The sequence below is a fragment of the Falco peregrinus genome, chromosome 3 (assembly GCF_023634155.1).
Source record: "Falco peregrinus isolate bFalPer1 chromosome 3, bFalPer1.pri, whole genome shotgun sequence".
In the NCBI taxonomy this organism is placed as follows: domain Eukaryota; kingdom Metazoa; phylum Chordata; class Aves; order Falconiformes; family Falconidae; genus Falco; species Falco peregrinus.
Genome location: NC_073723.1, coordinates 9,466,596 through 9,483,989, shown reverse-complemented (window position 1 = coordinate 9,483,989; position 17,394 = coordinate 9,466,596).

Below are 17,394 nucleotides of genomic sequence, written 5' to 3'. Positions count from 1 at the left end.
AGCTATCATTCTTATTAGCAGCAATCCATTTCTCATATTCTACCTACATTTTGACATCTCAATTTAGTCCACTTTTCCTGCTTGTCATAATTGCTAAACTATAAATAATTCCTACGCCACTAAGCCCTACTTTCATAGCAGTCATGCTGTGAATGTACTACTATAGATAACGACATGAACGTACCACTATACATATATAGTTAGGCGTATTTTATTTTACAAAGAATTCACAAGGTAGAGAAAGCACCATTATACCACAGTACAGGATCACAGAAGGATTATATGCTTTGACTAAGACAGACAGGAATTTGGTAAGAGCAGCTGGAATTAAAATGGGGTCGTCTGAATGCTATCCCATTGTTTGTAAATGTTTTTGTCTGCTCCCTTATCCTTCTGTTAACTAAGAAACATATAGCCGGCAGAGCAACAGCAGGTGTAGCAGGGCTTCACAGAAGTTGCTGGAACTATATTGGTGTTGCACACATTTCAGACTAGGTTCATTCCTTAAAGCTTTCATTCTTTCTGTGTAATTTAGAAATTTCAACTCTCTGAAATGTGTTGCTTTCTTTTGAACTTGCAAAATGTCTATATCTTTATGCTAGTCTGGTGCTCATAACACAATAAAATATCTCCACTTCAGTAAAAAGAGCCATATAGGTACAATATCTGTGAGCTTAGTGATACATTGTCTTTGTATTCAGTATTCACACTTGTATTGGAATATTTTTACCACCATATCATATTCAAACAAATGTATAATTCAATATGCATTGCTAGCTCTTTAACCATCTGCCTTTTATTTTCTATAAATTTAGAAAATAGATTAACAGGAGTGGTGTTTTAGGCAGGGATCAATAGATACAGTCTACACTGTCCAAACTGGAAGTAAGCAAATGGCTTAACTCAATTTATTCTTTGCTAAACCCCATTCTCAAAAAATTACTAATGTCTATTTACACAGGTATATTTGATTACATTCTATTTCCCAAAGAGTATTTGGTTCCCTTACTCCAAGCTGAATATAATTTTGCCTTCATTTTCTACTGTCTTTGTATTCCATAGCATTACAGCTTTGTTCCAGGTGGTTTTTTATGCAGTTCTTCTGTCTAGTGAGCTTTATTTTGAAATATTTCATGACATGTTTTATTAAAGTCTAAATCACTGCAATTTCCGCTTTTCCTCTAGAGGGCCTATTCCCCATTTTTAGAATTCAATTTATTCAAGCCTCTTCGTCATCCCATCTAGCTTTCTCATTCTAACATTGACAGTTATTTCCACATAGAGGGAGGCCACTATCACGGCTTAGAATTTTACAGAGAAGACTTGTTTTCAAAAATGAGCAACTGGCACTAGCAAGGTTCAGCTTTGGGAGTATACTCTTCACCTGTGTAAGCACTCAGAATATCCCTTTATGGGATGAAGTATGATGGGTGTGTACTCGATCTGACAGTGACAGTCTTGATCAGTCTCCCATCTGGACATCATGAGATTTCAGAAAAACTTAACAAATGTATGCATGAGAAGTCAGTGCAAAAACAGTGAACAGAGTTGTCTGCTGCACTAGTGATCACTACACCTTTTACAAGGTGAAAAAGTGGTAGATAACCCCCTGTGAATCAATGTTTGGAGATTTCTGATAAAGACGACACCTATTTCATTCCCATAAAGTTTGGCTGTGTTAAAAAAAAACAAAGCAAAACAAAAAAAAATAGAACACACACACAAAAACCAACTGCCTGAAAGGATACTTGCAAATTAGAAATATACTGAAAAAATGTGATATGCGAGTAATTCAGCATCAGAAAACTCAGAGAAATGAAAGCATCTCAACTTATGTGCAAAATTTAAACCTAGGATTTAAAAGATCTGCTAACAACAGAAACAATTATTGGAGAAGTTCCATGTCTGGGGATATGTGTTCAATCTGCAACCGTAAAATTTTTTTATTTGTGTTTCTGAGTGCAGTCTGCTGTCATGAACACATACACTCACACAAAAAGATTAATACTCATTGATTTCCTGGATAGATAGTCCTTTTTTTTCCTGAAGGAGGAGATTTATAATGTAGACTAATAATTCACTTTACCTTGCCAATAACTTCATTTTATTTTGATATCTCAATTTGGAATTTTGCAACTTCTTTGATTTTTCTTATCTGAAGAAAAACGGAACAGATATACTTATTAGTGTTGAAAGGCCTTAATGCTTGAAGCTGAACAGCAGTAGAACAAAAGTCAATGCTAAGAATTTTATTAGAGAAAGCATTTCTAGCTGGAGCACCTTTTTTAGTGAAGCCTTAAATTGGAATTTTCAAAAAACCTAGAAAGGTATTTTAAAAGGTACCAACAAGAATTATGGGTCCCTAGAGAAAAAGAAAAAGCAAGTAAACTTACTTAGATCAATTTCTTCAGAGAGTATGTACTCTGTGTTTGGAATGTTCTATGAGACAACATTGCAAACATGAATGCAGAAGAGTGGATGGCCTCGTAAAAGTGAATAATAAATTTATTATCTGTAGCAACATTGAATTTTGTGCATGTAAGCAAGTAGCAATTAAATTTTATAGCTGAAAATTAAGCCATCACCCTACCTGGGAGGTTGGCCACTTTCCTACTATGAAAAATTTCCTAGGTCCTCCTCCTTTTGCTCCCCACCCCATGTTTTGAAGCATCAGGTTACCCAGTACTTTCAAATGCATACTGAACTTCATGAATGAGCAGTTTTTGTGAAGGATGGCAAAGTGTGTTTTCCTGTAAGCAACGTATTCAACTTTCTCAGAACTGGTCCTAGTAGAATGACTGAAATGGGGAATTTTGTAGCAAAAGAGGCATAATACAGGTGAGAGAAGAATGCAAATCTGAAAATCATTATAAGTTTCTAAGCCTTTAATCGGATAGGCTACACATTAGGTTTGTTTTCTGACCAGACTGGGAAATTCTGAAAAAACAGCAAGGTTGTCAGCTGCACAATGATCTCTTGCACAGAATTGCAGGTATCTGGAGATAGGAACAGTAGCTAAGTCTCATTCTAGTTTGTTGCTTTGACAGCTCATGATTGTTTGCTTTAACACCAATTTATTTTCTAGCAGCTTGTCCAGTATCAATTTTGAATGGATTTCTTTCACTTTCAAGCTTAGAATATTCCAAGGATTTCATGGCAACAATGCCAGATAGATTTCCTGACATTTAGCTTTTTTTTTTTTTTTTTTTACATCTTGCCACCACATTTTGGCTTAATTTAATAATGCAAAAATAATTAAAAAATATATCTCAAGAAATCATAAAAAAGCCACTTCCCAAAAAAATAATCAAATGGAATTTGTACATAGTGCAACACTACAGGATAACGCTACCATTCTTTTTCTCATTTATCAGTAGTATGAAAAAAGTGTGCTCACATATCCAAACTCATTTCGTGCTACGGGACAACCCTATTTATAATCATTGCAGTTTAGAGAAGAGGAAAGCTGCATATTTTTTAATATGAAATTCAGATATAGAGAAACTTATTTAAAGTGTTTCATGAATTTAAGCTTGGAAAGTTATTGTAGGTTGCATCAGTTTGAAACCTACTGTATAGACTAGTTCTTGAATGGATTTCTCCGTAAGCCATAGGGAGAGTCAGTTCTTAAGACACGAGCATGCTTAGCTTATTTTGAACATTGTACAAGTGCTTGCTGAAAACAGCAGGTCTCAAGGAATGCTTTCACTCATACTTAGGGATTTGAGGTTGCACTTTAGGTATCTTAGTTATTCTTCTAGCAATTAAAACAGTTTTACACTTATTTCAACCCAGTAAAATGTGTTAGTACCTGTTAACTGGCATGTGTCATAAATCAGCACAAAGTGTGGTCATATCAACAGAATCACAGAATGGCCAGGGTTGGAAGGGACCTGTGGAGATCACCTAGCTGAACACCTTGCTAAAGCAGGTTCACCTACAGCAGCTTGCACAGGATTGTATCCAAGCAGGTTTTGAATGTCTCCAGAGAAGGAGACTCCATAACCTCTCTGGGAAGCGTGTCCAAGGGCTCTCTCACCCTCAAAGTAAAGAAGTTCTTCCTCATATTCAGATGGAACTTCCTCTGTTGCAGTTTGTGCCCCTGGCCCCTTGTCCTGTCACTGGGCACCACTGAAAAGAGCCTAGCCCCATCCCTTTGACACTTGTCCTTAAGATATTTGCAGACATTGATAAGATTCCCTCCCAGTCGTCTCTTCTCCAGGCTAAACAGGCCCAGCTCTCCCAGACTTTCCTCATAAGGGAGATACTCCAGTCCCCTCATCATCTTTGCAGCCCTCTGCTGGACCTTCTCCAGCAGTTCCCTGCCTCTCTTGAACTGAGGACTCCAGAACTGGACACAGCACTCCAGATGTGGCCTCACCAAGGCAAAGCAGAGGGGGAGGATAACCTCCCTTAACCTGCTGGCCATGCTTCTCCCAATGCACCCCAGGATCCCATTTGCCTTCTCGTCCACCAGGGCACACTGCTGGCTCACGGGCAACTGGCTGTCCACTAGGACTCCCAGGTCCTTCTCCACAGAGCTGCCTTCCGGCAGGTCAGCCCCAGACTGTGCTGGTGCATGGGGTTGTTCCTCTATAGGTGCAGGACCTTACGCTTGCCTTGGTTGAACTTCATTAGATTCCGCTATGGACCAACTCCCCAGCCTCCCCAGGTCTCGCTGAATGGCAGTTCAGCCTTCTGGTGTACCAGCCACTCCTCCCAGTTTTGTATCATCAGCAAACTTGCAGAGGGTATACTGTCCCTTCATCCAGGTTGTTAAGGAGTAATTTGAGCAAAACTAGACCAAATACTGACCCCTGGGAAGCACCACTAGCTACAGGACTCTAGTTAGACTATGCCATGGATCGCAACCCTCTGAGCTCTGCCATTCAGCCAGTTCTCAATCCGCTTCACTGTCCTCTCATCTAGGCCACACTGCCTGAGCTTACTTAGGAGGATGTTATGGGAGACGGTGTCAAAAGCCTAGCTGAGGTCAAGGTAGACAACATCCACCACTCTGCCCTCATCTGCTCAGCCAGTCATTCCATCATAGAAGACTATCAGATTTATGGGGCATGGTTTCCCCTTGATAAGTCCACATTGACAACTCTTGATAACCTTCTTTTCCTCCTCATGCCTTGAGATGACAGCCAGGATAAGCTCTTCCATCACCTTTCCAGGGATGGAGGTAAGGCTGACCAGCCTGTAGTTTCCTGGGTCCTTCTTCTTGCCCTTTGTGAAGACTGGAGTGACAAGGGCTTTACTCCAGTCCTCAGGTGCCCTTCCTGTTCTCCATGACCTTTCAAAGATGATGGAGAGTGGCTTGGCAATAACATCTGCTGTTTCCTTCAGCACTCAGGGGTGCATCCATCAGGGCTCATGGATTTGTGGTGTCAAGTTTGCTTAAGAAATCTCTAACCCAATCCTCCTCGACCAAGGGAAAGTCTTTCCTCCTCCACACTTCCTCTCTTGCCTCCAGGGTCTGGGATTCCTGAGTCCTGGTTTTAGCAGCAAGACTTAAGCAAAGGCGGCATTCAATAACTCTGCCTTCTCCGTGTCCTTTTTCACTCAAGGCACCTACCTTATTCAGTCGCAGGCCCACATTTTCCCTAGTTCACCTTTGCCTGCCAATGTACTTGAAGAAGCCCTTCTTGTTGTCCTTGTATCCCTTGCCAGATTTAATTCCAAATGGGCCTTAGCCTTGCTCATCACCTCTCTGCCTGTTCTGACTATATCCCTATATTCCTCACAAGTGATCTGTCCCTTTTCCCACATTCTGTAAACTTCCGTCTTCTGTTTGAAGTTTGCCAAAAGCTCCTGGCCTCATCCATGCAGGCCTCCTGCCCCCTTTGCTTGATTTTTTACTTGTGGGGATGCACCTTTCTTGAGCTTGGAGAAAGTGATGCTTGAATATTAGCCAGCTGTCTTCGACTCCCCTGCCTTCTAGAGCCCTAACCTATGGGATTCCTCCAGGCAGGTCCTTGAAGAGGTTAAAGTTAGCTCTCCTTAACTCCAGTGTTGTAGTCCAACTATTAGGTGTAACATACCTAATAGTTCAGTTTAAATTAAAGCATCCAAAATCTTGGGTTTCCTTTCTGATAAAAAGGAAAGTTTTTAATACAAAATTTCAATATTTAATGTTATAATGGCAAAATAATGTATAAATTCTATATTTACTATCATAGTACTTTATTAAATGTAGTTTAGTGAAATTCTGAATTTAGGGCTCATTGGGATAACCAAATTGCAGTTACGTCTGTATGAGATAGAAATGTAATAAAGTAGATATTTAATTTTTTTTTCAAAATCAGATATGAACCAAAAAGCAAAAGGCTACAGCAACTAGACAACTTAAGTTTGAGGCTGGTCAGTTAAAAGATAATTGGCCATGAAGGGAGCCCCGTGAACTCTAGCACACTTTGCCTGAAGTTAGGCATTACTCATTGCAACACAAAGCTCCTTACTGCCCTTGAATAATGAATGAGTAATTTCTAGTACCATCCTTAGATCTAAAACTTCTCTTGTCATATAATCATGGGTAATTGCATCAACACCAATGATATCTGTTTTTTGGGGAAAGTAGTTTTCATCCACAGAATTAGACAAAAGTAGCTATCAGTCATCAATAAAACAGAATTTCACCAGACACTACAATGGAAACACCCTGTTTAGTTAAAATTTACGGATTATACTGCATATTAAGTGAGTTAGTACCCTCTCTCCCTCCCTCTAAGAATTCTGTTTACAGATTAGCAATTGGTACTAAATTGAATACTTATTTAAGCTAACACAGGAAAACATACCTCTAATTTGTTTTCTTAATTTGTTTTTAAGAATAAACAATTGTGCTGTATGGTACACTTTGATTATACTGTAACCCTTGCCAGGAGCTCAGTTCAGAGCATTCCTGATCACAACACTGTGGACAGAGGCAATGCCACACAAATATGAGTTAACTGTTTCAGTCATAGGTCAGTCAAATGCAGGAAGGTGACTTTATTCCTGTTGTGTTCAGTCTTTCACTACAATGTCTCTGTGGCCCTTTGTCTTTCAAGGTGGTTACCTCAAAAGAATAAAATTAATCTGTTAATACTATAGATTTCTACCTTCCTTGCAACACACATACAATCAAACCATGTATTTCACTGGTCGTACGATTTAATTTTGCCTTTTGGTTTCCTCAATACCACTTCCCTTGGGAGAATGTCAGAATATTTTTGTTGTGGATATGATTATATATTGTTAAGAACAGATGAGATGCAAATTCTGTTCCAAAAGACAATTCCGCTTTGGGATAGATTTGTTTCTTCATTATCAGTTCAATGTACCTTTCAGAGAGATGCTAAAGTCCTTGCAAACTCAAGTGAAACTCATGGTTAAAGGCATTGTCCTGAACAGAGTCTGAAAAAACGTTTTTCTTCAGCTGTTATTCAGATAGATACACCACAGACTCCACACACATTCTCAGACATCCCACCTAAGCTCCCAACAACCAAGACCTGTTTTTACCATGACGCATATTACAGAGCCAGCCAGGCCAACTGGTGGGAAAGAACTGAGGCATAGGTGTGAGAAAAACTTGACCTCTAGCAGGGCTTTTTTGACTGCTGAGTCCCTCTGAATGGCATAACTTCCATCAACTACATCTGACATCTGTAGTCCCAGAATACACAACATGCTGCCAGCATGCAGGCTATTGGGGGAAAACAAGGTGAAGGACGTTACTGACTGAAAATCAGAGCAGAAGGCTTGGTACATCTCTGGATTATGGCAGGTCTCAGAGGTATTTATGGGCATGTGATTCATTCATAAGCAGTAGGCACATGCCCCTTGGTAAATATTGATTTGATACTCCAGCCCTTATTTTTTTTTTTTTTTAAATCATTATCAAACCCAAAAAGTAGCTTAATTTTCCACCTTTCATAGTTGGGGGTTTGGTTTTTTTTCAGGATGAAATGTGAGGAGCTGTCAAAAGCTAATGTATCCTGTTCTAGCTAAGCTCTTTCTGCCCTCAGCCGTTTCCAGTGGTGATGGTAGGTCAAGTTTCCTGCCAGCTATTTTCTGTTCGAGTCAACCAGTGACTTCCCACTCACTCTGAGCATCATGAGGTAAAGTGAGTGGAGCATGAATCAAAGACAATCTGTATGCCAGGCACAGTGAATTCCACAGCCCAATTCAAGGAAAAGAACAGTGACCGTCAGTGCATCTCCAACAAAGCCAAAATATGGCTGTGTTTTACCTGCCTGCTAGACAGGTGTGAATAAGGCAGAAATTCAAATACTTTATTCAGGTCCTCCTCCCAGAGAAGTGAATATAAATTCTTTTATTGCAGGATGCTTAACTGGGACTAGCCTAATATTTTTCAGTCAACAGTGTTACAAAATTCTGTTCACCTTAATGGTCGCAGACATGTAAATAAAAGAAAACATTTGATATTATTCATGGCCACCCTGAATGGATTGCATCTATCCTATGAGTCCCTCTTTCATTCCTTAGAAGTAAAAAAGCTTTTAAAACTGTTAGTTTATTAGAGCAAACTAATTTATTTAGCTTTGAGAATTCAAAACAAGTTAAGCAATCCACAGCCTTTGGACTGCAAGCAGACCTCTTTTTCTTATGTCATCTTCTTTCCATTCCATGTACATACCTTGCCCATGATCAACATAATGGTGATAAGGAGTTGTCTGGATAGTTTAGGGGTTTTTAAGACTACCAACGGAAAATCTAAGGGTCTGTCAGACACAAAATGAAGTGGAACAGGGAAAGAAATGGTTACTTTTAAAATGTCAGAGGAAAAACTTTTTAAAATGTTGCACAGTGTAATCTTTCCTTCTCATTCTGCCATGGATTTTCTCAGGATATTCACTATGACCAATGTGTTCACATGGCAGAAGTGAAGATCTAGTTCAGCCTTGAAACATGAATGAAGTTATGCTTTCAGCTCTGAAATAGTTTGCTTATTCTGATTCATCTATATTAAAGTCTGACTTTTTTGTGATTAGGTCTGTTGCAGAATGTGTTAATTGCTTAGTTTGCACTGCATGCTCAGTAGCGTAAGTTTGTAGAGGAGAAATAGCAGTTCTGGTTTCCTTAGAACTGTGACATTTATTAATTGAATAAACACTGTAAGTGTAAAGTGTCTGTTACCGTTGCTGATCATGTTCTCACTAATACTGTAACAAACGGATTGTTAGAGTACTTCTGATGGCTGTAATACATCAGGACCTAAGGAGAGGTGCACATCTCAGTGTGATAATGCACAGCAAGTTACTGTCTTGCTGCAGCTGGGTTGTGATTTATCAAACTATGGTGCAATAGACAAAGTGACTGTGACCTGTACATGCTGTTTCTCAGCTATTCTGCAGAAAGGTCAGCTAAAAAACAGCAGGTGATGCTTGGAGATAACCAGTGCAGCCTTACTGTCCACAGGTCTGTGGTCTGACAAGAACTACATGCACTTCTGAAATCATGTAATTGGTTTAACTCATCTTTGTCTGTGCAGTGAAGTTCAATGCTAGCTCTCTGGGAATTTCATGTCTGGTATTATTTGTAATTTTTTTTTTCTCCAGTGTGGAGCCCCCTCAGTTGAATGTGTCTTACAGAAAGTACCATTTAAAAAGTTTGTGGTTATGTGCACTAGGTGGCTAATAGTGTTTACTATCCATAAATGAATAATTAAGAAACTTGTTAAATGAAGATGTCTAAGCCTTTAAAGAGGAAAAGCACTAGAATACTGACCTGATAAATGGATATACTCTCCGTGCATTACACATGAATATATTTCATAAAACCCGTAGGGCTCTCACAAAGTAATACCTGTTTAAAGAGTAGGTATGTTAAAAAAATAAATCACTGCTAGGTAACTATTAGCTTGACAGGTTTTTATCTTTTATTTCTAAATTTAAAAAAAGTTATCGTAAGTTAAACTGATACTGAATTTAGGCAGAATAAAAAGGAAATTTGGAAGAATTCAAGAAAAAAGACAAATCTGCAGAAAAGTCAAAGTGTTTATGAATTCTATCATCCTTGGCCAGTCTATGCATGCTTGGCACATCTGAAAACAAAGACCAGTCACTTAAGTTTTGCCTTAAGTTACACAATCTTAATTTCATTTAATTAGTGTCTATAATGTACTCCTTTTACTTACACATAGGCCTATATTAATCTGAGAGCCCCCTTAAGCCAACTAATGTATCAATAAATGCATGCTGTAAAACACTCCTTGGCCCAAAAGTCTGCAGTTTAAGTAGAATAAACAAGGAAACAGCTGGTCTGACTTGAGGTTCATGAGTCTGCACACCACAGCAGACTTTTCGGGTCTCCTAAGTTCCAGTCTAGTAGCCTGCATATTGGTGTATGTTGTGTATGTGGTGCTTCCAAAGTCAGTAAAAGCTTGCTACTTGCAGAGTGCTTAACTCTCATCAAGGAAAACATTGAGATCTAAGCTTAAAAGTAAGCAGCTAAACAATACCATTTAACTACCCATGTGCTTGAATGTGTGGACATGCGTATGTGAACAGCTTTTTTGAATCAAGACGAAAAGTCTTTGTACTTGTCACAATATAAATCAATGCAATACTGCAGACTGCATCCTGTGAAGCAGCCTCTGAATTCTGATCAACTTTCTCCTCTTGCTCTCAAATGTTTTTCTCTGAATAGATGAAAATTGTTTCTGATATTTTTATTACTTTCTTGATTAAGATATGTTCTTTTTAAGTGGTTTTAAATACTGATATTCTCTGCTGCCTGTTCTTTCTTGTTCCTTCAAATGATACTTGCTTGGTAGACACAAAGTGAAACAATCAGCATTCTTTCTGGATCAGTTTAAACAACTCCTACACTACCATGCTAATATTAATTTCATTGTTATATTGCCTGGAGACACACATAACTGGCTCATAAAACCAATTCTGCCAGAAAATACTTGCTATCTTTCTCTTGCAAAAAACTGGTGATATTCCTACATGGCCCATATGTTTTTCTCAACCTAGACTGTTCTTTTTTTTGAAAAAAAAAAGAAATATCTACAGCTAATAACTTTTCCTTGTTCCTTGCTTCCCATCTTTCTCAAGTTTTATTCATGAGAGTCCATAATGCTGATGGACTCTAATGTGCTGTAGACTCACCACAACTGTGATACAGGTCCTAAATTTACACAGAGTATAATTACACTTATTACAGTACATTCTATTTTTGACATGAATCATGACTGTGTTTATCACAGCTCCAATGTCTGTAAATTATCTTTAGGGTGGGCGACAATAATGTGTTGCTGCCAGAGTTCCTTTTCCTTCCAGACAACAGCAGCCCTTCAACTAGCCTTGCCTGCATCCGTGAATGCTGTAAGACCATCCTGAAGCGGAGCAAATGAATGCTTAGGCATTTCTATCCATGAATACATTATCTAAAGGTGGATCTCTTTCCCCTTTAGTTGTTCTAGTGATATCTGTCCAGTATATCCTAAGAGTGCCAATTGTAGAGCAGCAGAGTTTCACAAGTCCCATTCTAGGTCTGCTGCCTTCATTGGCAGTTGAATACTAAATGGCTCTTCCCCTGAAATAGCTATCATCCTATCATGACCTTTTTGAATGATTTCACCCGTTGTTTCCATACGAGTCTGAACTGTTTTCTTAGGCTGAAGGAATAAAAATATCCATTCCAAGACATGCAAGAGGTCATCTCCCCCTTTTTTCTTTTGCCACTGCATGATAACAGAAAAAACAGAGAGGGTGAGAAACCACCAGTAGTCAGAGGTGAAGGGTAACATCTCGTCAAGCTGCCCATCACGCAGATATTAATTGGCCCAGATGTTGTATACATTTCTGTTGTTCATCAGTGAGTTGAATGGATTTAGCTGTATCTGTGCCTTGTAAAAGAGGCAGTAGGGGAGCTAGATCTTCATTAGTAATGCCCAGGAGGGGACGCACCCATTGTAAATCCCCCATCAGCGTCTGCACATCAGTAAGAGTTTTGATCTCAGTGGTAATGGTGGTTTTCTGTGGCGTTATGATGCTGTCATTAATCTTCCATCCCAGGTATTTGAACAGAGATTGCTTTTGAACCTTTTCTGGTGCCACTTGTAATCCTGCTTGTCCAAGTGTTTGCATAAGTTGTTGTAGGTTCTGTTCCATAAAGGGTTGCAGTTGAGCTACTAAAATATCATCCATATAATGATAAATGAGAGCATGCAGCCACTGTTGACGTAAGGGTTGTAATGCTGCAGCAACAAAAAATTGACACACGGTGAGGCTGTTGCACATTCTCTGTGGAAGGACTACCCATTCATAAGAGTGAGCTGGTCGATCGCTGGCAAGGTGAAGGCAAATCGCAGTGTCTGCTGGATGTAATGGTATGGTGAAAAAAAAAAAAATAGTCCTTCAGGTCTACAATTAACAAGGCCCAATCTTTAGGTATCATAGTAGGAGTTGGTAATCTGGGCTGGAGCGCTCACATAGCTTGCATAAATCATGAAGTAAGCAAAACTTTCCAGACTTTTTTGGTATAACAAAGATGGGAGCATTCCAAGAGCTGGTTGATGGCTTAATACGGTGAGTATTTAGTTGTTCTTGTACTAGCTCGTGCGCTATCTGCAGCTTCTCTTTTTGTAGCGGCCACTGCTCCACCCAGACAGGCTCATCTGTAATCCAGGTGAGTTTCAGGATGGGAGGCTGCTGCCAGAAAACTATACCGGGGTAGTTAACACTACTCCCAACTGAGTCATTATTTTGCAGCCAATGAGGGTAAAAATGCCATCTGGTAAGGGTAAGATCATTACATGTGCTGATGCTATTTTGTCTTCCACTTGACTAATGATTGGCTCCATGCTAGTATGTGCCAGTGAGATGACTCCAATGCTGCTGTTTCCTGTAGCCAGTCTAGTAGGCCAATGTTTAAGCCACACCTTTTGGGTGATGCTATCGTCAGCTCCTGTGTCAAAGAGTGCAACAAAGGTACAAGCTTCATTTCATCTTTGTAACGTGACTCTAGCTTCTGGACGGTTGTTCATTGACATAGTGAAGCATACAAGTTCCTCTCTAGATCCAAAGTTTCTAGTCCCACGGCTCGGTAAAGAGTCAAGAGGTGGCACACATACTGTATTTGTTAAATTTTCCAGGGGAACTAATTGAGCAATTTTGCTTCCCTGTGGTATGTGGAGAGGTGGATATAATGTATAAGCCACAATAACAATTTGTCCCGTATAATCAGCATCAATTAGCCCCAGCATTACAAAGATACCCTTTAGTCCAGCTGAAGATCGGCCTATTAAAAGACCTCCCAATTGTTGACACGAGGGGTGTATTGGGCCAAAGGTTGTGGATGGAATCTTTTGTGGTGTTGTGTCAATCAGAGTGACATCTACTGTTGTTGCCAAGTCTATTCCCAAGCTACCCCAGGTTGCTGGGAGGCTGGGCCATGTGTTGGCAGGACCACTTTTGTCTGCATGCGGCCGCCGTTCACGCTCCTTTTGCAGTTTCCCTAGCACCAACAGGCCTTAGAAGCATGAGAATCAGACTGGCAATGGTCACACCATACAGACACTGAGCAGGTACAGTGTTGATGACCTTTCTCACCACAGCAGAAACAAGCTCCAAGTGGACCTTTTAGTTTGGTTCGCGGTCATACTGCAGATTTGAGGGCAGCTGCCAGCATCTGGGTATGGGTTTGCATGGCTGTAGGTACAGCAGATCTTACAGCATCAGAGACAAAGGCAGCTTGCTGGGCAGTTGCACTGTTTACCATTCGTTCCAGCATTTCCACCACCAGAGCTGTTCGGGGAAGGGAGGACAGAATAGTCTTGGCCCTTGGATTAGCATTTTCAAAAGCTAGCATTCGGAGCATTTGCGCTTTAAGATCCCCTGTCGTACTGTGGTTTTGGTCTAAGGCTTGCACTAGCCCGTTCACAAAACTGTCAAATGGCTCAGTTGCCCCCTGCTTGACTGTTGTAAAGGAAGGGGCCTTGCCTTCTGATGGGACAAGTGTCAGGGCTTGTTTTGCAGCCAGGGCGGAGGCATTATGCATCTCCATAGAAAACATTAATTGTACCTTTAGGGTCGGCATAAATGTCACGACCCAACAGCATGTCCTTTTTAACATCACACAGGGGGTGCCCCTAGGAAGCATCAGAATCTTACACACTTGTCTTTCCCATTCCTTTTCAAAAAGCAAATACTGTGCTGGTGAAAGAAGCAATCTGGCTAACAAAGTACAGTCACTGGGTGTCATGATTTCAGAGTCAAACAAATAATTCAGCAGGTGCTTAACTGGTTCTGATTGCAAACCATACTGTGTAACAGTTTGTCATAGCTGCTGCATGAACTTCCAATCAAAAGGTTTCCACACTGCGGCTACTGAACTGTCTGGTAATGTGGTGGTCTGCACCGGACGTGCAACAGCAGAGGCAGCCTGCCACTCTCCCTCCAATATAGTGTCTCTTATAACCCCAGACCAATGACTTTGGGAAGCAGCATGCTGGAGGATAATGCCTTCCTGGGTCAGGACATGAATATCACAACCACCAGTAGGCAGATGACATTAATTCAGTTGCTGCAGCAAGCGGTTTAGGGTCCAGTCAGACAGTTTTGTTTGGGGACGGGGCATCGGGGCAGCTGGGGTGGGTTCATTTTCTCTATTGGACTCCGCTCTCATACAGAGGCACGCTCGGACCCACTCTTGTACTCTCTGCCTCATCTAGCACTGGGGGTGGCTCTCGGTAGCTTTCCGGCCGGCATGGACCATCCGTTGCGGCAGCACCCTCCAGTGTCGGGTGTAATAGCTCTGTTGCAGACTTTTTAATAGGCACAATTATGCCTTTCGCAGTCAGAACGCCTTGACCAAATAATCGTAGACCCCAATCCCAGACGATGGGGGTAGACTCCATCAACTTGGTTTCCCAACCAAGGAGATCTGAAGCAGCCATAGCCATCTTTTTCTCCGCAACCATTGACCGTAAATGGTTCATGACCTCCCTCCAGGTTGGTCCCAAGTCCTTGGCCGACTTGCTGCCTCTAAGGGTCGCATCCCAAAGGGAATCCCCAATCTCTTGCCACTCAGTCACACTAAACATCAATTGCAGGTCTTTTCGGTGTCCTTTTTCCTTCGCCCACCTGCATAGCTCATGGAGCCTCTTTGTGCTCACGCTAGCCCCTCGCTTAGCAAGAATCTCAGATAAAAGCGTGAGTGCCGCCTCGCTTTCCATTATCAAGAAAAAAATGGTCTTACCTGTGCAGGTCTGTGCAGGACGTCAATGCTGGATTCAGATGCCCTTCTTCCTGCTCAAATTCCTCTCTAGCATCTCCCAATTCACAAAGCAAAGGCAGAGTTTTCTGCGTTCCCATCGTTCGGGCACCAATTGTTAAGAGAGTGGTCTGAGAGTCAAGAAATTACTCAGTATGAGTTATGCATCTTGCTCATCTGTATTGGCTTCTAACACTTCTTATATAGCCTCAATACACAAGCATGTTCCCAAAGCAAACATATAATTGGTTATTAGCCCCTAAAGCACGCGCTCCTCTCACACCGCTAGTTATCATGATTAGAACAAGCATTCTATCCATGCAGCAGTTTGTGTTTGCTATGTTTTAGCCTTGCTGTTTGCTACTCCCTTTATTCCCATTCCGCTCCCTATCTCCCTTGGCCTTGCACATGTCTTCCCTAACAGCTGCAGCTTGTTACAGCCACAGCCTGTTAGTACGACAAAGTTACTTGGTCTCAGGATTCAAGACTAGATCAAGGCCACTTTCTTGTTAACTTCAGCACAAATCTAATTCCAGGCCTGGATTGTGCAGATCTTTAGGGATTCTGTGGCCACACTTCTGCAGCCATTCTTCTACAGCTGATCTTTTATACCTTCAGTAAGTTATTAGCATACTTGTCATTTAAAGCCTATTCCTGATTATTCAGTTTCTGGTGAGTATAAACCTAATTCTTTCTTCACAGTCCAGGAATAATAAAGAAGTGAATGGCAAAAATGCCCCTGGGAGGAAATAAGATCAGGGTACATGCATGATGTTCAAAAACAAACTGATTTTTGCAAACTTGTTTGCTACTCAGATTTGGTTAGGTATATTTTATATTTATATTAAAAATGTATCTACTATGCAAAGGATCCATATAGTCAGAAGATCCAACAACTGTCATTTCCAATGCCTCTAAGGAAGAAGGTGCAAATGATATATAAATATTAAAAAAAATTGTTTATACCACGTTCTCAGCCTTGAGTTTGAAAGGCATTTACATTTTCATCTGTAAACATCATAAGAATTCTTGATACACTTTTTGTATGGGTAAATGTCCCCAATAGGCAGAAGACTTACCAAAAAAAAAGCTGAAACATGGTCACAATGGTAGAGTAACTGAAATCACTGTGCATCCTACAGCTTAAATTGTTAGAGTTTAAATGAGGAGCTATAGTACCAGCATCTGCTTATGGTGAAGAGTAAGAATAGCCAGGAAAATCCTACCTGAAAATTCCAGGAGGGACTTAACTTTCATAGAAGTGGGAAATCTCTGCTGGTACAAGCCAGGTGGGGCAACACACCAAAACTCAGAGCCCCATTTGTAAGTTACTTACCATTGAAGTTTTGAGTGTAAGGTTAATAAACCCTTGTAAACATGAAGGGAGAAAACTTTCCCAAGTGTACCCTCAGTAAAAGGTCACCTTGTCTACAGTTACAAGTTAGCATGGTTCAATAGTAAAGCAAATTTAAGGGATATAAGAAGGGTGTTCATTCAGTGGAAAGGGATCTGAAGATTTAATGCAGTGCTAAGACATCTTGGTATGAATCTGCAGAGATCCATGAGCCAGTAAGAAACTGTTGTCTCTGGGGCTGTTATACATCTGCAAGTTTATGACTGTGTAGCCAAGTGTAGATGGTAGAAGTCCCACAGAAAGCAGCACTACACTGTGAGGCTGGCAACAAAATTCTTTGCATTTTGGACTGTGCCAGCCTTGGAAAAAAAAAAAAGGGCACAGAGCGGGAAAGCTCATTCTAAAGTGCTTTGTCTATTTAACTGCTATCAGCGCTGACAGGAAAATTGAGAAAAGGCAAAGATGCCTTTGATATGTATCTGTCAAACATCACTAAACATCTAATTAACTCTTCTCAGTTTTAATCTCTTGACATTTGGGATGTACAAATGGGGAAATATGTCCTATCAAAGGAAACCAGGAAAACATACTTTGCTTTTCTTGGGTTTCTTGTAGGGTCCTCAGCACAGCTGTACAAGAATCTAGCTGGCTGCAACCAGGCTTTTACCATCCCATACCAGTTTAACTTCAAAAAGTAGTTCCCACACCTTGCCCCAGCACAGCCACCAACCCCCCACAAGGTTTCAACAGTTCATCTACTGTCCGTGCTATTTCTTCATCCTCTTCAGGCCAGCCCACCCTGCTTC